The 25,436-nt window shown below is 36.6% G+C and overlaps 1 protein-coding gene across 4 annotated transcripts in view; it reads right to left on the bottom strand.

Moving 5' to 3' along the window:
- LOC110458921 (sex peptide receptor-like) overlaps positions 1-25,436 on the bottom strand; it is a 332,734-nt gene that overhangs the window by 24,554 nt on the left and 282,744 nt on the right. For 2 of the 4 annotated variants that reach the window (XM_021510899.1, XM_021510897.1), the window contains exon 4: positions 14,408-14,547. The exons of the other annotated variants lie outside the window; for them this stretch is intronic. The gene's annotated coding sequence lies outside the window, so the exon portion shown is untranslated. The remainder of the gene's footprint in view (positions 1-14,407; positions 14,548-25,436) is intronic. 4 annotated transcript variants of the gene reach the window in all.

Genomic DNA, 25,436 nt, shown 5'->3' on the forward strand with positions numbered 1-25,436 from the left:
GTACCTTGATTCAGTGGCTGTAATCACCGAACCTTTCGCGTGAGATCTATCTTGCTTGCTATTCTCTTGGAATCAGTTCTTCATTTCTTTTTTGTTGTTGTGTTTATGCACGTTTTAAAGCATATCACATGCTCTTTAACAACCCGTTATCAACAAGTATTGTTCCCATGTTGTCCATTGAAGAACACGTCTCATTCGTTAGTTACAGTCCCTGTTTCCCCTCCGGGATCCCTCCAATAAGGCAGCTTTTGCTTAAAGGATAATCGACGGCGTTTTTGCCCATTAAAAGAGAAGTAGAACACGCGCACTAGCTCACATTTGAGAATACACAGTTTTTTTTATTTTTTCACAAACAGCATTTTTCCCGTGACAACAAGTAAAACCTCAGAGACTCGTTTTAAAATGTTCATCTGTTCGTAAGATATGTACACCCTCCGCCGTTAAAGTCCATATTTGCCCAGTGTTAATTTCGCCCGTCATATTTAGTCACACTCCACGTTAAGCTGTTAACTAATATTCGTTGTCCCTCGTTGCGGAGGACGATAAGGCGAAGGGTAAAAAGCGGCGAAAAATTCCAGGTAACAATATTTATTAAAATTCCCAGGGTAATTAATCCTGACAACAAAGTGTCTGTACTAGCGAACATATACAAAAGTGTCCGGACAACAAAGGGCTTGTACTTAAGAGGTTCCAGTGCACAAAGACATTCAATGTTAGTGTTTAAGTATTCTTAACGAGCTGTAGGGGAGGATACTGTATATACGAAAAACTGTAGTACAATGGGGCAGGGATCCTTAAAAGAAAAAAACCCGCTTTAGCGCTTACATCAATGAAAATAATAGGTCTCAATAAAAACGCAGTCAAAATACGAACGCAGTTTTTACGATAGAAATTTGAATATGAAATACCAAATAGGTCCAAAGATAAATCGGTGATATTTGGTATTGCATAAATGGAAAACAAAAGCCGTTATTTGTGATATTCACATCGAACACCACAAGACGACGGCGGTGAAAATGTATAAAGAACGAAGGAAAGCCGAAATTCACTAATTTTTTTCTGTAGTGTATTTATGACTCGGCCCCCTGGAAATACAGGCCAACTTCCACCAGTTTATGTCGGTAAGAACATAGAAAGCGTAAACATGACTGAAACTATAGATGTCTTGTTCGGTCTCAAGTTAGACAAGTCTCCATTACCAGACGAAATACCTCCAAGGCTTCTTTGCGAACTGACGGACACAATTGCACATGGTCAGTAAAACCGGAACTTATGCACAGAATGAAAAGAGATTCAAGTGTGCGCAAACTGCAAGAGGGGAACAGGTCAATCATTGGCGTATCAGTCTCACTCCCGTTGTGTGTAAGGTAATGGACACATTAGGTAAATCAAATGAAATCAAATTCGATTTTGAGTAATAAATAATATGGCTTCATAAATGATAGAAAAAAACCACCTCAAACATCTTATTGTATTTGATTAATGGACCACCGCGACGGATGAAAGAAACCATATTTTGCATAAAATCCATATAAACATCGTTTATGGCTGGCGGTGCCAGTCGCTTAAACACGTCTTTAGCCTAAACTCTACCATTCGTAATACCATTAAATCAGGGTAACAGTCGTTCATTGGCACTGTATAATTCAGGAGTGGGACTTAAAAGATCTTTTAATCAACGTTGAACATCCTCTTCATTAAACATTTCCCCTTATAAGGTCATTGAACTTTTCCACTCTGTGTTCTGTCATACCTCAGAACGCCTGCTCAGAGAAGCGTACGGCGATAGACACATATGGTAGTGAACACACAACAGAGGCCATGATGAAATGCACTGACAATAAAACCGTGAGAATGATTGCATGTCCAGCAGACTGTAAGCATACCCATGCGAATTGTGCCCCTTTTCGCTTTTCTTTGTGGCTGGATCGAAGCGCTTATCAGGACAACCACAAGTGATTGACCACATCAATCGCACTGTATATACTCTTTGAAAGTGAAATCAATGTCACACAAAATACTTGCCTATCAGCAGCCGCGTGTCTACTTTAATTTTTAATTTATATAACCATACTATTTTGGTTTGTTGTCTAGCGCGTTTAACGTCCTACTTCAAGCTAAGGTCATTTAAGGACGTGCATCCATGTGTGTTGTGTATGCGTGCAAGTGTGTAATGTACCGGAGGCAGGGCATGTTGGTGTATTTCGAAGACGACTTACTTCTAAGTTGTATGATACGATTTTTACATCATGAAATTTCCTTTTCTTGGTAACAACATCTCTGCAGACCCTAACCTACAGTGTTTCAATGTCGCAGTTAAATCGATACTTTGGGCTTAATCCGTGTCTCAGGGAAGTGCTATATTTTGTCTAATATGAAGGTGGATGATTTTAAATATGCTCCTCAGCGTACTTTGTGATTTTATTATTACTTCCCGAGTTCTCGACGTGAGGAGGTGACGTTACCTGGATTTGACCTAAATTTAGATGGCGGATGTCTTCGATAAAGCAAAAGACGAGTACCCATCCGGAAACCTGTAGACCGGGGGAATCTGGTGTCCTTCAGTAGTTTGGTTGACAAATATTTTACTCAGGAATAGACATATATAAAAGTGTGAAAAATATATTTAATTTTCTTGAGAATCATTCCAAGAAAACCTAATTTAATCTGTTTCAGTTCGCTACAGGTCAAGTAACGAAGGGTGTTTACCAATGACAGCGCCACCTAACGGCTACTTTACAGTACCATGTTCATTTACTGTGCATGGAAGTGGGCGTCTAAATGAAACAATACATACCCTAACTGCGCCAAAATCAGGTATACAAAAATGAAAGAATACATTGTACGTTTAAAAGCAAAATTCTATCTTTAGCAGTCTTTTATTTTATTTTTTAAATTCCTTTCAAATTTTCACTCTTCTCCAAAAGGCAATGGGAGCTGATAAATTATTTTGAGTGTGAATTGAACATGTTGTTAATTGTTATTTTTGGAAACATTTGTCATTCTATAGGAAGAAGTTCTATAAATAATGATTTTCAACTATCTATCAGAAAGGCCTCCTGTGGTGCCGGAATGATTGACAAACATTAACAAGAGACCCGGAGCTCTTAATAAATAGTTACACAAAACGAAGCTGGTGGTAAACAGAATGAGTATGGAAACACATTTGGAAGGTGTAATACTCCACTTGTTCCAGTCTACTCAGCTGTAAATGAGTACGTGGTTGGACATTGCTAGAATTGTTGAATGCTAGCTGTGAGCGCCGAAATGGCAGCACCGGCTGAACCCGGGGAGTTGGGAAAGATGTTGGCTGGTTGCAAAGGCCCTATAGCCACGGTTAATAATTTGTGAACCGCTTTGAAACAACATACGAACTTCATTGTGATGAAGCGGTATAAAAGAACCTCGAATTATTATTAATTAATACCATAAAAATCCGTATCAATCCTAGGGAAACTACGAACATCACGCTGTAGCGTAAATCCATAATGTCAACTCAAGCGACGGGAAAACTATTGACATAATCTTCAGTAGAATAGTATATGACCAGTAGCGGGAAAAATCCGTTCCGACAATTTAGTGGCGGAAATTTAAAGATATTACTCGGAGTAACAAAAGAAATAAGGATTGTTTTCCCGATCAAAATGAAATAACTCAATTTGAACTGTAACCTCTGGTTTAAAAGACATGGGCCAAGTGGTTAAGGCGTCTGGCATTCTGCTTCTACTAGCCCTCCATCACTGGATCACGGGTTCGAGACCTACGTGGGGCAGTCGCCAGGTACTGGCCGTAGGTCAGTGGTATTTCTCTGGGAACTCCAGCTTTCCTCCACCACCAAAACCTGGCACGTCCTTAAATGACCATAGCTGTTAATAGGACGTGAAACCAGGACAAACAAAACAAAATAAAGAGACATGTAAGATTTATAGACGACTAAAATTCAGTATATGATAGATTGGAGCTGTTTATGATATCATGTAAACGTGAGAAGGCCTCATACATTTCCGATACACAAACTTCCTTAACAAGACGGTGGGCATAAACAATCACAGCAGAATTATGTTCCAGAGACTTTGATAAATCACGGGCGTTGCAGACGGAGACAATACCAGAACACGAAAGAAACAAGAAACACGAAACCGTCTTTATCGATTAGTCATGCGTGTTATTATGATGTAAACGCACACGACCAAGTTACAAACCAAACATTAGAAGCGATGCAAGGTCAAATTCTGACACAAATCATATTTTTTGCCTGCTCAAGTCAACTAACAAACAGGGGTTATGTAGGGTCACTGAAAGATTATAATGTGGTAAAATATAATTCTATGCGACAAGGTCATAGGTCACTAAAGGTCATTTGATGTCTTTGCTGTCAAAGTAACTAAATATCATATTAATGGCAAAATATATAAAACAAAATAATGGGAGCCAGACATACATTCAAATAGCTCATATATTAGTTATATATTACCGTTCTCAAATTAGTATACTACACGTTATCGGGCATTTTTCTGTCTGAGACAAATGTATGAAACCGAGAGTAGCCTTTTCTTCAATACACATATACGAGAGAAGATATTTCACTCGAAAGACGTAAGAAATGAAATGATATAAGATGTAAATATATAAAATAAGAAAAAAAAAACCCACCGTGTTATCAACAAACCCCCCACAAATATGGCATCCAACCAAATTTTGAAAAAAACACGTCTTCCTTAAATCACACTGCATGATCGAAGGACGCGATTATGAGGAGATTTATATATATTCTCAGTGGATATCTAATGCGTTCTTTTCCTTATAAAAATAATAATTAAAAAAAACAACAACATCAATCTGCTTCACCATTATAGATAAAAAAAAGTCTTTTCGTGTCTCTGTTTGATACAAGAAAACGTGTTCCGTGATGTCTCGGTCGGTGTGGTGTTAGTCGTACGTTTTACAATTACGTAACATCCCGAAATATAAACCTCAGAACTGATTGATTAGTTCAACAATACGATTATCTATTCGATATGTAGCGGAGGAATTACAAAGCACTACTTTTATTGCAGGTATGTGAATAGGCCGTCGACAAGGAAACCTCAGAACAAAGCTGTAGACATGCGCCGAACGGCATTTCCCCTAATCGGATCTAATTCATCAGTAATACTTGCTGGCGCTTGTCATTCTGTTCACAGAACCAAACACATGTTCGCCGTCATATTACATCAATTCATGTGCTTAATTAACATGAATGATGTTACGCAATTTTCCCTTTCCAGCCGTTTTCATATCCGGTAGCAGGTTTCGCGGCGGGATTCCGTGCAATATGTCGGGAATTGAGAATCGCTCCAGGCGAACCAGCCCACATGATGAGCTTCGGTTCCGCCATTATGACGGTAATTCGTGTGACAATTACGCCATTTTGTCACACACGTAACATGCCATTAACGAAGTTTTTTTTGTTTTTGTTTTTGTTTTTATATTTTGTTCAAAACGAAAGCCAACTGTTTCATTTAAAGATATTTCGATTTGGAATTTAAATAAACGACATGTCATGTTACCAATCTTGTTAGCTTAATAAAATTCAGTTCCCGGATTAGTTTCATAATTGGAAAATTGATATGTACAACTTGGAATTTTATGAAATATGTAGAAATAAAAATCATAGTATCTAAAAAAAACCACCAAATTAGGCATTCACGTATTAATCTAAAAATGCTTTGGCTATCTTGGTGATAAAACCGAAACACACAGAAACTTGTAACTATGGACGCTGCCATATTGAACACGGAAATATGACTAAATTCAATGAAAACTGAAAACAAGAGAATACCAAGGTCACAAAAAAAAGGTTTTTCGCACAAAATACTCGATATCAGACTGTGGCAAATTATGAACAAAGGAAACACCTTAAAAAGACAGGAAAAATCAGACCAGGTATTCCAGAAGGGTTAGCGTATTCTACTTTATCGACTATACTAACCATGCAAATCTAGGTAAAAAATCACACTAATTCGCATGTGAAAAATCATCTACTTTCATAATATATTTGTTTAATCGGGCTTTAAAGTCCTTGAAAGTTCAAGGTCAGATGAAGACGGAGGTTTAGGAAACACAGCTGGACGGAAAGGGTAGGGAAGCGAGTAAGAAAAGATGTAGATCCCAAGAGTTGCAATGGAGCCTACAGATCAATTTTGATTTCTTCAACGTCCTTTATTCAGAAGACGCCGATGAAAATCTCCTGATTCCTGATCAGTAACGTCTTTCCATAACATGTAGTTGAATACAACGGGCCTATTCTTTCTCCAGTTCAGTTTGACAAGGTTTCATGAATGAAGCACGATCTCATATCAACAGCTTTAGCTAAACTGAGACAGGTACAGTGCCATGCTTCTAATTGAGAGTACACAGTGCGAGTAATTAACGTGACATTAAAAAGTGACATAACGTTTTTGTTTTCGAAATTTTTAGAACTAATAATTCAAAGAAAAAATCAACCAAAAACAAATACACCTTCATCTTGAGATTTTCTTTAAAATCTCATTGAACCCATTTTTATGAATAAACTTCTTACAACGATCAATTATTACGCAAAACAGCACTAATTACAGTTCTTTCACTCCCAGACGAAAATGTTTAATATCTCGTGCAATCTACGATTTACTCGGCTCACGTAAGAAAGTATATATGCGAGCATAAAAGACTCATACGTTTGTATGTGTAAGACCAGGAAGGCCGCATCACTGGTTGTTGTTGTTGTTGTTGATGCCTTTTCTCCCTGTTGACAACCCTAACTAGAAATAGTTTTCTAAACAAACGTCTTCGTCTTGTTTGGGGCTCCTCTGGCCAATCGGTGGCGTCTCTTTATACAATTCGATATCCATTGTTAGCCCGCTGTTAGCACAGTGTGACGAAGAGGATTTTCATTTGATTAAACACAGGTAAAGGCTCTGGCATATAACATCAATCAGACACGATGAAAAACCAAAAAAGAACTTATATAAAATAAAACAAATAACGATATGTTTATATCCTAAACACCTCATCAATTTCAAATCAAGAAATGTACATTTCCGATAGTATGTGTATGTGTATGTAAGTGTAACTGACACGTTGTTGACATTCCATTTCCTTAACCGTTAATTTTTCTCCACGTGCTGTTAGTGTTATGTACATCTGTTCCGGAGCTTCTGATAATGAAAGATTTCTCAATGAAACAGAACAGAACATTTCCGAGGTTTTCACTCATAAATTATCAGAAGTCATATGGTTTTGTATCATTTAAGCATTGATTAAGCATTGAACTGTTTTTGTGTAGTAGTTATGATCTATTTTTACAAGCAAACATCATAATGCGCGCTTGGAAATGTAAATATATATATTTTAATTGACATTCATGGCGATCAAATAAATTCCAAATTTTCGTATTGAATTTGTAGCAATCTACTCCATATTTATCATTTGTTGAATACATGAATGATATTCAATCTTAAATAAATACTAACTGACTCTAATGGGGTTATATAGAGGCATTCCATGCATATATCTGAAAACTTACTATCACTTTTGGTCAAATTCAGAAAAGTAAGTTTATATCCTCTGAAAGATTTACTCAAAAAATCAAAATAGATCTGCTGCAGCTAAAAATATATTTTCATCTTTTTGTTTGTTAATTCTTCATTGTCTTCTCTCGGCAACCCATTTCCTTTCGTGTGCTCTAATATGATTTCATTGTTTTGATGGGTCCTTAAGATTTTATCAAAATTAAGTACGCATACTTATATAACTTCAGCGTCTAAACTAGACATATAACATGACGTCAATTGAATTTCTTTAAAGCCGTTAACGTTATTGGCCATATATTGGTGATTTTATCTTCATAGACACCCAGCTGCAGTGAAGATTATTTTCCGAATGGTATATATGACAGTGATATTATGTTTATGTCTCTACCCTGGTCTAGAGTTGTCGTTCCTTATACACAAAAACACGTCTGTCAAAGGCTGAGGCTGAAAGCCAGGATATCTTTCTGTTTTTCGATTGTCCAACAACATTTTTTTTGAATGCTGCCAGGGTTGGGGCCCTGGTTTCAGTCTCCTCAGTGTCCTCATACAAGCGGGCTCTCTTTCATACATTCATCCATTTTCATTCATTCAGCCAGGATACCTTGCAAACTTATATTTAACCCATTTCAGTAGTAATTGTAATACAAAGTAAAACCTTGACTTTGGCATCATCTTGAAATTATTATTTTTTTTAATTTTTTTTTAACCAATCAATCATTTTTTTTTCCACCAATCAACTCTTCATATTTTAATTGCTTTTATTTCACCAATCAACTCATTATATTTTAATTGTTTTTATTTCACCAATCAACTCATTATATTTTAATTAGTTTTTTTACAAATCAACTTTGAAAAAAGTGTTTTTATTACAGTAGGCAACCATATCTACTTCAGCCTTAAATTACTCATCAAACATCTAGAACGCCCTGTTAATTTCTTCTCGTCGACTTCCGGAAAAGCCAGTGTCGACTTTGTATGCTTATACTGATCATTGATTGCATAGTTCATCATTACAAAATGTACAGATATGAAACTTTCTCATGAGAATTTTATCATTTTCGGTCGGGGTAGACAGGTTTTTGGAAACACAGGCTTAGGTAAAGTAACACAGAAATAATTACAATAAGCTGTTAAGCTTTATGTTTTTATAAGTCTAGGTTTAAATCGTTTTTTCCCGGAAAAACTACTGGTTCTTCGTCATAACAAAATGTCCGAAATGTAGAGGTTTTTATGTCTATGTGTATATGTAATTATTAAAAAATATATACAATTTAATTGTCAACTCAGTGAATCACTTCAGACAATGTATTAATCCCATACATTTTTCACATGCATTTGCAACACATTGAAATATGTTTTGCTGCTTCTTTCTGAAGAAATATATTTAAATCAGATCTGAAGAAACAACCTTGACCCACAGAAACTGATTACGAGATGAACGTGCTCGGAAATTAATATCCCCCTAGCGAGCGACTAAACCGTTACAAAGTGTCCGCGCTAATTGTTATTTGAACTAATTCTCTAATTGTACTTCAGTAATGGCCTGCTCTAGGAACGATATGGGTGTTAAAGTCGGTATTTAAAATGCAAAATAAAATATTTATGTCTGGGTACAGCTAATAGCAACCAGCTTTCCTTCTCTTTTGAATAATTCATATTCAATATAAAGTTGTAACCGTTTTTGTGGAATTTATTATAGGCTCCTATTAATCTGATGAATAAACAGCGGCATTTAAGTTCAAATTGGGAATTAAATGTTCGCTATGGCTTTGTCATCCATGATAGGTGTTTTGGAATCGTCTGTTTTTGCTGAGAAACAATATTATATAGATGTTAAAATGAATTGAAATTCTGTAAAGTGGAAAGATAATATTTGATTATTGAAGGTTTAAACACGTGATTTTAATACATTTATATAAATTCACGTACGCAGAAGACTTATTGTTATCGGTTAATCAGCTTTGAAACGGATCGATACAAATAGAAATGCATTTCCGTTAAACACGAATGTACATATAAGCTTAGTCTTTAGGGACGAAGCGTAGCGTTACCAACTTTTGCAATGCCAAACATTTTCTCATTTCTAGGTCGTTCGTATATACCTAACCCCGTATATAGAGTTTCCCTAGCATAGTGTTGCCCACATTCTAATTAATATCAGCAGAAGGCTTTATTAACGAATAGTGTTTCCTCCTTGTAAAAAGCATGTGTTAATGGGTTTTTTTTCTGCCATTTATTTGAGACTGAAAATTTACCACGAAATTAAAGATGCGCCTGCTGGCTCCAGAACAGACATCCTTAGTGCGTGATCTTAAGAATCGACTTATGTTGGGCCCAGGAGAACCTAGTGTTTTTTCTTTATTCTTCCTTATGAATAGTGCTTTGTATACAAAGACATTAGGTTTGGGTTTATTTGGTTAAGCATCTTGATAACAGCTAAGGTCATTTAAGGACGTGCCTCTACGTACATAAGTCAAGTGTGTGTGTGAGAGGCGATATGTTGGTGATTTTGCTTTCTTGCGAAAGCGTAAATCTGATGCAGACTTTTAGCGTACAACCTCACTGAAATAATATGCTGAAAGCACCCAGAAGATTATGTAAACCAGTCACTTTACACTGATAACGGGTAAACCATTAGTTGCACTTAACCTAAATGCTAAAAATTTTGCAAGGCATAACAACTACCATTTTGAAGGACTTCGGCGTATCTTGTCCAAGACAATGAAATATGTTTAAGGACCATCGTACCACTGCCGAAAACGGTAACTAAGTAACTAACATGTCGTTTCCCGGCATGACTATAGGTTTGATAAATCATTTGTGAGAAAGAAGCCATACCTTGTGACGTTCAGGAGAAATAATAAAATGACATTCAAAAATTTGTAATCAACGACAATGTTCCGAGTGGAAAAAAAATCAGCGGGGCTAGACTGAGACTCGAACACTTGACTTCGATTTATAATGCTATTGCTCTCACTAATTTGGCCACTTGGTCAACGGAAGTGCCTGATCCAACTTTGCTACAGTTCTATCAAAACGGAAGTTAAAGGGAGGTTACTGTATTTACGAAAAACCGCAGTGAAGTGGGACAGGAATCCTTAAATTAATTAAAGACGTTACCATATCACTCATTATATCAATCGGGAACCGTCGGCACCTTCCGTAAACGCGATGGAAAGTGCCGACGTTTCCCGATTATTATTATACACGGGGCATATGGAAGAGTTATCTCCCATCACAAAGTTAGATGTATAATAAGTAGATATTTGATAATCAAGAGTTGCAAAAATGTTGTCAAAGCATTCTTGTGAACCTGTCTAATGTTTTCATCAATCAGTCAATCAAAATGATAATCACTGTATACAAATAACCATATTTACCAGGTTTCTTATAGCAGAACTCTTTTGAAAATGATATTCTTTCAAAGTTAGTCAGCATATACACCCTTAAGGGTCCAAGTACCACTGCCAGAAACAGTCACTAGAAAATCCTAAACATTTTATCGGCTTTAATATATCATTCCTGAAAAGAAACACATTGCATAACGGTACTTTTATGAAAAAAATGATCAAGATGAAATAAACATCAACAACAATGTATTGAGTATAAAAATTGAATCCTTAGTCCTTTGAATTACACTATGGTCGCCCCAATCAACTGAGTTTACTCGATCGTTGATCGATCCCACGTCGAGTTCCTCTATAGTTGTACCAAAAACCAAATTAAGGACAAATTTATGTATTTACAGGACTCGTACAGACATAGAAAATTACTTAGCTTTGAGTAAGATCCTTAGAAAGTGCTTAGAAACAAATAAGTCCTTGAAAAGTGCTAGAGTTTATTTCTGATTGTCCTTGAAAGCGTGTGTTTTTTTTACATAAACAAAGTTTTCAATAAGATTCATCAGTTTGGAAATATCTTATAGCTTGGCAAAGGGACCAGTCGGTCTCAGAATGCTTAATACGTACAATGTTTGTGTAGAAAGTAAAACTTTGATATTATACAAAGTTTTGTTATGAATCTTTTAATGAAGCCTGCTGGTGACAGATAACTGAAAACTAATATACAGTCAAAAATTGAGCTACATGCTATTGACGAGGACCTTCGTAAAAAAAGAAAAAAGAAAGACAAGGAGATTTTGAAAAGATATGTAAAGATACTTGTAAATCAAAAGGCAGGCATCTCTCCGATGTTTTGGCCTTACATTGGAACAAGGATCTTTAAGAAAACAAAATTGATCTCGTTCTTGGAATCCTTAACAACTTCAAAATTAGCATGATCTATAATTATCTACAAACCACCCGAGCGTTATCATTAAATGCATTTCGTGTATGATGCATCTTTCAATCCACGTGTGATTTCATGCATGAGCAACACAAAGAGGTAGAACCAAGTATCAAAACACCCTGAAGATAGTTATTTTCGCAGAAAATCCATATTGAGCGCATGTATCAGAAAACAGGACCACTCCAAATTTCTACTTAAGTAACGTCATACCGTACGCCTTTTAATCCTTGAGGCAATGTTTCGTGGGGGCATTTTACAGATTGTAAACGGCTTATTCGAAGCATGAGGAATAAAATAGGACTTTATTTTCAATTTCAGTAATATCATACATCGAATCGTTTTTTCGGTACTGTTTAAAATTGAGAAGTTAAAAAAATTCAAGTGTCTTTTTCAAGGTGTTTGGAATTTTGTTTGACTTTGTACACACTTCCTGTTATTCTTATGGAAAATATCAATATCAAAATTTGTAATTCACATAGGTATTGAGTGGATTTGTTTCATGTACATTGCGGCAATGAATAGCAATAGCTGATCTACATATCCTGTGGAGCGCGTTCGCTGAAATTATTCAAACGCAAATCACGTGTGTTCTAATGAAGGTAGTTGCATTTGGGGAGCAGTGTGGTAAGAATATGTCGTATCTTATGACGTCACAAGGAAAACAAGTGAATGACGTCATATTTCAGAATACATTTGATCATTATTGCGTAATTCGATAACGTTGTATCAACTCTAAAGACAATGACAATACCGTGATATCTTTAATAATTAGAAACAAAAGGCCGGCTACAGAAAGAATGAACCTGCTGTTTCACACTGCATGATCGTATGAAATGACTAATATGGACTCTCTGCAGAGTTGTATGTCTTATGGTTTCTTTAGTAATAGGACACTGAAGCAAGCATAATTGATCTACTGTCCCCATTGCAACACTAGGATCTTTATCGTTTCTTTTCTCACGTCTCTAATTATACTTGCTGGTGATTGGTGATCTTTCCACAGGCTTCCGTCTTTATATGACCCTTTAACGGAAATAAAGCCCCAAGCAATACAAAGTGTCGTTATAGCGTGGTTTTGCTCACAGGTGCTTGATAATGAATCTGTTACAGTATACCTATATTTTGACCTAAAGTGATATACTCAGAGTATTATTACTCGTTTTTGGGGGTATGTAACTCCCCTGGGGATGGCATTTTTACCAAAAGTAACGGGGGATAGATTAACTGTCGGTAAAAACGCCATCCCAATGATGGTAAATACCCCCTTGAACGTGCGATATTATTTTTGTCTGATCGCATCAGTTTTTATCCAAAAATGGCTATACTGTAACAAAATGTTCAGATCCCAGTGGTTCTGCATAGTTACAACAAAACCTTCTTTAATGAAATGGAAACAAGTACAAGTTCGTGTTGATCACGTTAATAATAATATTTATATATAAATCATACGCATTGTTGTTATTTGGCGACAAATGCGATTCTAGTTAAAGTATATGTGTCTGGACTCCAGGCTCCGGAAAACATATATACTGATGTGCTTTTTAATGATGTGACTCAAGTTGTGTTGGACAGAAACATAACTCTTGGTTGTCCGACATACTAGATTACTTTGTCCTTTGGCACGTGCGTCCTTAAACACATGCGTCTATGTATCATCCATCAAGCATTATTTCCCCATTATAACGTCTGAACTAGGTAAGGAAGGGGTTGGGTAAGGATTTGGAGATGGGAGAGTAAGGTGTATGGAAGAGAAAAAAAGGAAAAAGGTCGTCGGGTCAATCTTGTTCAGCTTTCTTTAGTTTCCAGAGTTGTGTGGTCGGCGGGATTTCCACTCGGAACTCCTCGGGTGACTCTTTCCCTTCGATGGAGCGTAGCGGAGTAATCCGAGGTAAGCCGATTGGTGGGATTTCAGGACCCTGCATCACTACCCTACCTCAACGGTGTGTCAGTGTTCTTTCAAACTCTGACTTCCCCTCTTCATTTTATGAGTGTGTGTGTGTGGTTTTTTTTCTTTCTTACATTTATTTCTCATTTCGAATCCCCTTGTCCCCAGATTAACATATGTTTTCTCTGTTAAACCTGGGAAAATTACGAAAGCAAGGACAGCATGTTATTTTATATCGTAAATATGTTGAAGAGTTAGGGAGTAAAAAGTACAAAAACTACAGCAGACAGCAGGTTAAATTGAAAATTTCATGTTCAGTGATTAGTGCGGTCCAGACCAGCATAGCAACAACAGGCGACACCATACATTGTGTATACGTGTATATACTATAGCTACAAATGTTGGTATTAGTTTTTATGTCAAACACAGATTAAACAAAAACAAAACTGGCATTATATACGAGCCATGCACTAAAAAAACCCACGACAATAACAAAATTACAACGTTACGTCAAAAAAAAAAAAAAAAAGTGACGAAAAATCTAAATTTCAGACATTTTTCATTCATCATGCAGACTGCAAGTTGATGTGGTCTTCAGCGAGACGTGATGAGAAATTTCCAGTGGCATGCGATTCAGAGAAACCCAACAGATAAGAAAAAGGATAGAAAGTCAGTTACTGACCTTGTCCTTAAACTTTAACCTTTGACCTTTTCCTAATATGGAAGTTTCCTTGTCCAGGTGTATCCAAGACAACGGTGTGAGCACGTGACTGACGTAGAAACGGCGGGTGATCAGCTAGGATTCTTGATTTCAGGCATGCGCTAAGAAAATAAAAGATAATTTGTAATATTTTTCTTGGTGCATACCTAAAATCAAGGATTAAATTCTCTAAACCGCTTCCGGTGATTTCCGGTTATTCTCGGTTATATCCGGTGATTTCCGGTAAGTCTAGCAAAACAAAGCCTCATATCTACACAAAAAAATCTGTGAAAACAATAAACACAACACAACAACACAGATACAATATCATCGTCGTGACAATCATCGACACGATCTTTGTTACATCAAAACTGCTTTAGACATCGGGGACAGTCGTCTCCTCGCTTCTGGCGTCTTCATTGAAAGGATTCTCTTGTTCCCAACGATTTCATGGCTTTCATTAAATGTAACTGGATTGATGTTTTTGATTATTTCATTATCATTTAATTATTTATTAAGTGGCCTTGAACACCTCAGGGACAAAGAGACAAATCTGGTTAGCTTGAGAAATAGTATTCGTCGTATTGTGAAATTGACATTTTTTTAGTATGGGTATGATGGCTTGGGCTGGGATGAGGATGGAAGAAAAGAAGTTGTTTAAAATGCGAATTTTATAATAATAACAAGCGTGTACAATGTATATCTATATCATGAAAGTGAGGAGAGTATTTGTCTCCATTAGCAGTAAGTTTTACCTCCTAACGAGGGAGTGTAACCTCATGTTACAGCAATCCTATTTATGGAGTTTCTTTTGATAGAGTTGGAAGAGACAATGTTCTGCTATAATAGATGAGATATAAAGCAGTGTTCTTGTAGCGATTTATTTATATCTTGGGGTTATCATTAATGTAAACGAATTTTGTGACGGTCAGGTATGTTTCGGAATCATACTTACTCTAACACAACATGAACTTTCACGGATAATCACTTAAAAATACAGAATTTAAAGTAGTTTTTTTTATGTCAGTTTACCAGAAAATAGCACAAGAAAATCGTTGGCAATTATAATGGAGGTATTTTACAAACATTTGTAAAACAGACACCATCGTTGTGATATATACGTGAATGTTTTCTTAATCCGAAATGTTTAAAGCATTTTATGATACTGAAATTTCCGTTTATTTGTAGAAAGAAGCAAAATTATAACGAGCCAATGATATATAATGCAAAGGTCAATTCCCAATGACGTCATCATAAGGCATTGATGACGTCATTGCAGTTACTACATATATTTCGTTGGGGGAATGTGACCTTTTCAATCGTGCATCATATTCTGTAGAATCTTCGGTTTTGATGTCGGAAATATATAGATATGTGTGCCGAATCAATATCTTCAATAGGAACGATGTCATGTTGGTCTATTTATAGTCAGTGACAAAAGTATAAGTGAATCCTAGCTATCAGTCTTCTCACAAAAATATATTATATTCATTATCACAACATAAAATCAATATTTAATTATGACTATGATTCATATCCTGTTTCACGTGTTTCAATTTCAATTAAAGTTTGATTTGATGAAATAATCTATTACATTTCTTGATACAATTCTTCATACTAACATTGTCTGCGCGTATGAAATTGTGTATTCTCCAACGCCGTCTTTCTAGTATCAAGCCGCCAAAAATACAACAGAAAAATGCTGATGTATTTTATCATTGAAAGTTTGACAAAAATAAGGTGAAAGAAATAATAAAAATCGTAGAATGATATTTTTGTACTCAGAATAAGTTATTTCCTACATCGCCAAAAAGAACGAATAGTCAACGAGGGACTATATTTTTTTACATTCCTTGATACGTTTAGTACTTGCATTAAATCGGTATTGCCTATGAACGCCAACTGAAATCAGTTCAATGCTTTAGGGTATTTATTGCCAACTGTGACAAGTTTGCTCCTGCTAAACTGGAGTTATCATCTCATAACATGACTAAAATAGAAAGTTATTCCATAGATATTTACGACATAACGTTTCTTTTTCGTTGACCAGTATAGGTCTCCGTACTTGACACTGTACATGTGTGACACGGTTTCTTTAATGAAACATTCTATATCTTCAAAATGAAAAAAAAAAAAAAAAAAAATGATGGACTCGATAACATGGGCCCGGAATTGCTTTTTAAATGTTGTATTTTAAACTCATAACACAATCTCACGGATAGCGATTTAGATAACAGTTAAATAACGCCCCCTGGTGACGAGATCGGTAATCAATACAACGGAAGTGTCGCATTGGACAATCAGATGAAAGACACTCGTTAATTTACTTTGGATTGAATGGAAAAACAGAGGAGAATCCGTGTCTTTCAGTCTTTATGATTAGTATCTTTGATTAAGAGAGAACACACACAGCACATAGGTACTTTTCTGTTTGCTTGGTACGACTGGATGTGTCGGAAGAAAGCGCATGCGTATTGTTTACAGGTGAAAATAATCAAATATGTCTTCACAGTTGTAACAAATGAGTATCTTCAATAAAGAGAGAGAAATACAAAGCAAACAGTTTATTGCTTGTTTGGGATTCGGCAGCACCGGCCATGTCGTTGGTTGAAGTAAGCAAATTGAATAATTATTTTTATATAGAGTTTTTCAATCGAACTTACAAGATCACAAAACTGGTATGTCGGGTACCTGACGTCACAATGATATTAAAAAGGGTTCAGCGTTTTATTCGGACCTACAATGTTTCTGGTTCCGGGTGTAAGCTACGTTACAGTTAAAAAAAATCGTCAACTCTGGCAGTACAGATTTAACAGTCTCGTCGAAAAGGTTAGGTTAGTTTTCGATGAAATGTACATAAATATTTGAAAAATGAATATAAGCACAGTACCGGGCCAAAAGATAATACAACAAATCTAAACTAACTGTTGTATTGTTTGGGAAATATACAATATATATCAAGGAATGAGACATAGGGTACTGCTGTTCACCTTCAAACATAAAAACTAGCCGTTTAAATGATTTAGTTCCATGGCGCCTTATAAATCCGGGGAACTAAATAAGAATGTTCTAAATAGTAGTGAATTCGAATTATTTTGAGAAGCGATGTAAAGAGTCAAGGTCGCAATTATAAACATTTGTGACAGGAACGGACAAAGTCCTTAAAGCGAAAGGACTTGTTGGCAAATTGTTCGTTTGCCGGTCATAAATAAAAAAGACAATTCATGGTCAAGACAGAAGTATGATTGGTTTCTTTGTGCTTTACATCCTATTAACAGCTATGGTCATTTAAGGACGTGCCAGGTTATGGTGGTGGAGGAAAACAGTTTCAAACAAATCTGCTGTATACGCCATTATTGAGTATTGTTTTAGGGCTATTGTCCTTCGTCTGTCTAATCTGAATGAAATTGGTCATGTCACATCTGTTCAAAAGGGATTTGTCTATATTACTCTCCGTCTAAACCTCATTTGAAAGAAATTGTCTGTCACGTTCATTCAAAATTTTTCATTTGAAAAAGATTTTTACATGTATGCTTTGAAATGAAATTGTCAGCTACATAATTTCAATTTTCTGCAATTTTTTTTAAATTTTTTTTTGTACAGAACTTATCAACTAGGACTTTGCTGACGATATGACGTCACTGATGACAAATTATTTACGATGTTGGATCTGCAGAAAAGCATCACTGATTTCCCAAATACAAAACGTATGATTGCTTAGAAAATGACCTAAAACTTGATGGATAGGACACATGTCTAGACATAAAAAATACAGAAGCCACATAATGACGTCATCAAATTATCACCTTCAATGGGAAATTGAACTCTAACCCTGATATAACATGTACCACGTTCTCTATCTGCTGTGTTTCAATATTTCACAAGCTGATGTTTTGCGTTTATTCTAAAAGACAATAACAACAAAACAGCTTAAGTCATTTTAAGACGACATGCACAAATGATAAGACCACTTAAAAGCTCACTGAAAACATGGTTGCATGACAACCGACCCGTACACATTTTTCTGACAACAGACTTACTGACCAGAGTTGCCTTGGAGACACCATTGGTTTACAATGTAGCGCAGATTTAATGTTGGTCATTGAAAAAATACACACACGCACATACATATAGTCATCCTTCTCGGTGAAATTGTTATAGAGACCATCGATAAATATGGTCCATATAAAATACGAAACGAACTCAAAACAAAACGAAACGAAATGTCATTGATTCTGTATTCTTTGAAACGATTTAGATATTTTCCGGAACGAAGCGCAAAATTTCTGATATTACAGAAACTCACTATCAGTATTGAAATTTGTACGTCGTTTCATAGAGTACAAACTCAATGACACGGATGGTCGGGTGGTGTAGTGGATAGCGCAATCGCCTTTCAACAAGACGACCGGGGTGCATTCCCCCGATCGGACGTGAAAAGGTTAAGGGTCACCCGCCCGACCCGTGGGTTTTCTCCGGGGACTCCGGTTTCTTCCCACACTACTAAGACCTCCACGGGCTAACATCCGGACCACTCATGTCTAACGACACTTAATTATTTTGTTTCGTTTTTTTCAATATTGCCTTCTTTTCGCATTTAACATGGACCGGAAAAAACATGTTATTCAATATATCCTGTTGAAATACTTTGAAACAGATATTGCAAATGGATATTCCTTTAAAGTTTTGTTTTGTGTTTTGTTTTGTTTTGTTTTTTTGCATGAAAACACAAACTTCTGAATCAGAAGCATTTGCCATTTCTAAGGTGCTCTAAACATTAAAGTTTTCGATCAGAACTCCACAATCGTCGCTGGACGACGAGCTGAATGCCAACCACATTATGCGGTCACTGCTGTGCACTGTCACATACACAGTCACCCGTTGACTCAATGTTAAAGCGAATGTGACAGTGTGAAATGAATCAGATTACTTGATTGATTTAGGAAAACATGATTCTAAAATTCTCCGAGATGAATAATCATTAATCCCTGAGAAACAAAGAATCATATTTCCCGCCAATAGGACAATTATTTTTCAATATGCCGAAATAAAACAATAACACAATAGTGCTGACGCACAAAATTCGTCAATTCTTCAGTTACTAAGATCCCGGCTGTGGTGGCCCTTGTAATTCTTTCTAGAGAGGCTCCGAATAAGGGGAATACGACCGGGGGAACTCGATCGTGTGAGGACGCGGTGATGTTTTATTGCTACGCCATGTGATCAGTGTAATCTAATCAGACACGCGGTTACATAGATAAGGAATTACACAAATATTTCTCCGAGACCCAGTTTGACGTCTGGCACATATTGTAACGCTATCGGGAATCTAACCCCAAATAAATCCTACGAACAAACCGAGTTAGCAATAATATTCGTTCCTACCAGCACAATCGGAATGTCAAACCTCTCAACGATCATGCCGGGAGATATTTTAGAACATGTTGCACGACAGAATGGTTCAGAAGGTCTCTGAAACTTAAAACCAAAGTATTTTACTGCTTTATATTTTCTAGTGGCATCATAATATTGCAATTTCCTTTTGTTTCGCGTTTCTACTTCATTTCTTTTTATAACCAGTTCACCTGCAGCTTTAGTTCCACATGTATCCAAAAGAACTCATTTTTATTTGTAGCCGATAATGTTGTTATAATCCACGACATCGTTGTCCTATGGGAGGACACTAAAGCGTCGACTTGATCCCGATTTCTTACAAACGCTTCGCGGATAAAAAGTTTGAGAGAGTTAAACTAAGCGACACTGTCAGCAATCCGTTCGCGTTTGAAAGTCCCAAGGTAAAATAATATAAGTTTTATAGCGTTGCAGTTACTCATTGCTGTTAATAAATCTATCTCCATATAAAAACATCTATGAACCACTCTCGAAGGTTATTTTGTGAGAAGATGTAAGGTTCTATGGAATCAATGTCTCTCTATCAAGCTCTTTGCAATGGGACCAATGAAAAAATTGAAAACTTCATCCCGTCCTTCCTCGGTTTGGGAATTATTTTGTCCATGTTGTATCATTCCGTGGGATCGAGAGAGGCAACTCACATGGAACAACGTTTATAATGGGGTTTTAGTTTCCGTTTCCACACACACCAGGGTCCACGTTCGGTCTGCTAGCTTTATTATTTCATCTCTTGTTTCTATATTTATACTACAGTCTCGAAGTTTTGACATGTCAGCCAGAGTGATGTAACAAAAATGGTGAGTTGTATGCCTCTGTCATCTGTAGATAGACTGCACTGTGTGACATTGACTGATGCGAAGACGAAAGTCAGTTTTTTTCTACATTTAAAATACGTTTTTGAAAGTGTCTCCCTTACTGTTTTGATCAGGTGTTAAGACCACCCTGTGGCCATGTACGACCGTATTGTGCTGGTGGGTCGTAAACACTACCATGTGCGTAGAAAATGAAAAATAATGGAATGAACACAAAACAATGTGTGTATAGAAAATCGAAATTCACGTACGCAAGGCACGCATGACACAGATGTATCAAACGTCAAATTAAAATAACTTTATATTGAAATTTCAAATTTCAAAACGTAATTGATAATAATTATATGTATGCTGCTCATTCCATTAACTGATCACTTCATTCCAGAAAATAATTATTTTGAATTTAATGTGTACGTGATCAAAATATCGTTGATTAAAACCGTTATTATGTCTTTTTGGATATTGAAACTTTATTCATTGCATAACTGACGACATATCAGTACATTAAACCCGAATTAAAAGGCTTATTTCCTAACAATGACTCCCAACGCGGGTTACCTTGCTGTAGTCTGGGTGCTTGTGCGTTTCAATGAACATGAAAATATATTTACATTTGCGCTGCAACCCACTTTATGAAAGCAAAATCTCTCGTGACGTAACACGTGGTTTACTTATGACGTCATTGATTAACCTTGTTCAATGAGAGTCTTGTCGCTTCGCTTCAGATCAAATGGAGAATGTCCCTGTATCAAACTCTTAAATGACTACGGTTAATTATTGGCGCCAATTTTATTTAAATAGGGCTGTTCCACCTATGTCGTTTAAAGGACGACACATATACAAAACGCCGTTAAATAAATTCATTATTTAAGAACAAGTAAATAAAATTAAACACTTGTTCTATAGTAAAAATGTAAATATATGGATTGAACGGCGTATTTTTTAAAATGTTCAGCGTTCATACCGGCATGAAAATTAAAAAACCGCTGTTCAATCCATATATGCAAAATAAATACAGTTGCACCAGAAATGTCGTATGAGAGGAACAAGACCGAGAGCAGTCTCCTGATCTTTTTTTTACATCTGGGATTTTCATATATGCCGTTATTGCACTCGACATATATATTATGGTCAAATCCGATAATAATGTGTGACCTACAATACACTCATTTGGTACATTTGGGAACTTATATTTTTCTTATCATATCTTTACTTTTATTTTGCTACTTTTCATCTTTATACTTATTGCCTCCCTTGGTACAAACTCCCCTTTCACTATATTGCAGAACGTTTCCTCCTGTGAGAAAGGCTCTGGGTTTTGACACCGGCTGGGATATACATATACCGAAGTCCTTAAAAAATATCTTTTTTCTGCTAAACGTTCCGCATTTCGGGTAGGCGCAACAACTGGTATGCTTAAATTACATGTTGTCAGTATAATATGACCGACTGGATAACCGAGCTTTGTGCCTTCAACATGGTATTTCAGTGAGGCAGCACTCTAAAGTAGGAATCAGCTTTGCAATATTACAAATTCACCAACATATCGCCTCCAGCACACATGTGTATATTAGACAGACGGACGCACGTCCGTTATTGACCTTATCTGAATCTAAACCAAAATACAAAACCTACGTAGGATAAAGAATGTTGATAGGTCTGTGTTAAAAGTCAGAACAGCGACATATAGGAATTCAAGAGAATGGTCAAGAAATCCTTCGTCTTGACATTAGGAACAAAATTATTACGTAAACGCAGTGATTCGTTAGGATTAAACACTCACTGATTTGGCTGGAGTTGTGGCAATTCCGTCCATCAGCTGTCATGATTATAAATCAGCATTGGTAATACGTAACACGAAACTCAATGGATGAACATCCAGTGAGAGTTTGACGTTAGAAACTAAAAATAGCGAAGACTGAACACATAACGAGAGTTCAATGATTGTACGAGAGTTCGTCGTTACAAACGTATTCCGTCTTTTCGTATTGCAGAGTTATCTGCTCTTGTGAGCAGGTATTGATTGTTACGTCATTTGTTTGTGAGAGTAACAAAACATTTTTTTAAGAGACGACGTAATTTTCTCACACAAACTAATGACGTAACAATCAATATCTGCTCACAAGAGCAGATAACTCTGCAATACGAAAAGACGGAATATTACATGGATATCGACAATGAGAATCAATTATTTTTGGTAAAGTTAAATTTAAGGGTATATGATTTCTTTTACATTACATTTATCTCCCTTTAACTTTAATTATAGCATTATATAATTCTTAGTCTTCTGAACTTCATCAATGCATGCCTTCTAGTGAGTGGTGGGTGGGAGGCTGCGATGGCCGAGTTAAGGCGTCTGACATTCTGCTACCACTAGCCCTCCACCACTGGGTTGCGGGTTCGAGACCTACGTAGAGCAGTCGCCAGGTAATGGCCGTAGGTCGGTGGTTTTTCTCCGGGAACTCAGGCTTTCCTCCACTACCAAAACCTGGCACGTCCTCAAATGATCCTAGCTGTTAATAGAACGTAAACCACAAACCAACCAACCATTCTATTGGATCTTTCAATGTGGGAATCAATTAAGGTAGATTGTTCCAATGCTCAGTTTTGTTTTGTGCCATAGAGTTTCTTTCAAATTTAGTATGAACGTATGATACTATTCATAGCTGATAAAATATCCCGGAAGTTACGTCACGTATACAACGACATAAACTGTCAATAGATTGCGGGAAAGTTTGACGTCCGACTTCATGAAAACACAAAACATGACTTTCTTGACGATTATAAAGGTATTGTATATAGCACATTGACATTAAGATACACTAATAATGATAAATACGATTTTAGCAAGCTATATAAAGAATTAGTCTCTTTCTAAGATAGTATAGAGAAGCGCAAATTATGTTATTATTATAAAGAATGTCAACAAATCCCAGTTTCACAACAAATGGACAAAAACAATATATCTATTATAGTCTACTTTTAACAAACGCATCCTTCCGTCACAAGGATTCGATCCGGAACCTGATGATTAAAAAGCACTTCCGGTCATGGTTTTTATTTTGCTAAATGTACATGTACCTGTACTACTTTTCCGCATCATTACTGGAATAATTTCAAAATGTTTAAACTCCCTGAAAGGCGAGAGAAAATAACATTATACTGCAGTAACGTGAAGGAAATTTGAGTCTACAATCACCATTAAAATATTTCCTATCGAAGCCGTTAGGCCTCATTATAAGTTTGGTTTTACTTTGTTTAATGCCCTATTAACAGCTAAGGTCATTTAAGGACGTGCTTTCACGTGTGTTATGTATGCGTGCATGTTTGTATGCATGTTGCAGGCGGTATGTTGGTGTATTTGCCTTCTAGCAATAGCGCGGATCTGACGCCGACTTTTAGAGTGCTATCATACTGAAGGCGCCAAAAACAAAGTATTCTACCCGGTCACATAATACTGAAAAAAGGGTGAGTCAGTTGTTGAAAGTATCCTAAACGCTGAACGTTAAGCAGAGAATAACAACTACAATATTTAAGGGCTTTGGTATATCCAGGTCTGGGGACAGAGACAGAACCAATTGCCTTCCTTACCTGGGCAAATGTCCAACGCTAAGGCAAAAATGAAGTACCACCAGGCAGGTGCTAGGAAAACAGTAGACAGTAGAGAGAAAATAAGATACTGTGGAAATAGCGTTCGTGTCTCATAGGATGTTTTTACTCCAATCTCTGATTACTATTGAAGTTGTGAGTCACCGTATCACTCATCATTACAAGGACAGGACACGAATTCGAATTATTTTAACTAAGAGATAAATTTCCTGAGGCTCTAAATGATTACTACCAGATAAAAATCAAGAAAAAATCGTTTAATATTGAAATTGGATAGGGGAAAAAACTTAAACTAAATAAAATTAAGTTTGGTGTAACGAATTTCATTAAACCGGAAACCGACAAAACAGATTCTTCTAATACAATGACACGCTTAGGAACTGATTTCCATTTTAAATGATAATTGGTGTTTTACGGATTTCTCCCAGGATATTTTATTCGGAAATCAAAGCCCATTTGGAAATCAAAGGGTTGATAGTTTGGCCACGGTTCCTGCCAGACCTGTAGTATCATCACGTTTAATTATTAAAGAATTTCGTCATAAATGAAGCAATATCGACGCAGATTTGTTTAAATTCCGGTCAGGATCCCACTAACCTAATTACACCGATACTGATCGTCAAGTTCCGCTTGTGAAGCAGGAATAGTCACTCTAGCAGTTCCTCACTAATTCAAGCAGCATTTTATTCCGCCAGCATGGGTAATTGTCATTTTTTTTTTACCTTTCCCCCGCACACACCCCCCTCAAACCATTCGGCACTCATTCCTTCTCCCATCCGTTTTTCAGCATTATTTTTCTGTCATTCGCTTCTTCTAGCTCCTTTTCTAACATTCTTCTGCCCTTGCCCGCATTTTTCTGTCTCTTGATACACCTGTTTGTCCTCTCGCCCGCATTTTTCTGTCTCTTGAAACACCTGTTTGTCCTCTCGCCCGCATTTTTCTGTCTCTTGAAACACCTGTTTGTCCTCTCGCCCGCATTTTTCTGTCTCTTGAAACACCTGTTTGTCCTCTCGCCCGCATTTTTCTGTCTCTTGAAACACCTGTTTGTCCTCTCGCCCGCATTTTTCTGTCTCTTGAAACACCTGTTTGTCCTCTCGCCCGCATTTTTCTGTCTCTTGAAACACCTGTTTGTCCTCTCGCCCGCATTTTTCTGTCTCTTGAAACACCTGTTTGTCCTC

This window comes from Mizuhopecten yessoensis, unplaced genomic scaffold (assembly GCF_002113885.1).
Source record: "Mizuhopecten yessoensis strain PY_sf001 unplaced genomic scaffold, ASM211388v2 scaffold9847, whole genome shotgun sequence".
NCBI classification, from domain to species: Eukaryota; Metazoa; Mollusca; class Bivalvia; order Pectinida; family Pectinidae; genus Mizuhopecten; species Mizuhopecten yessoensis.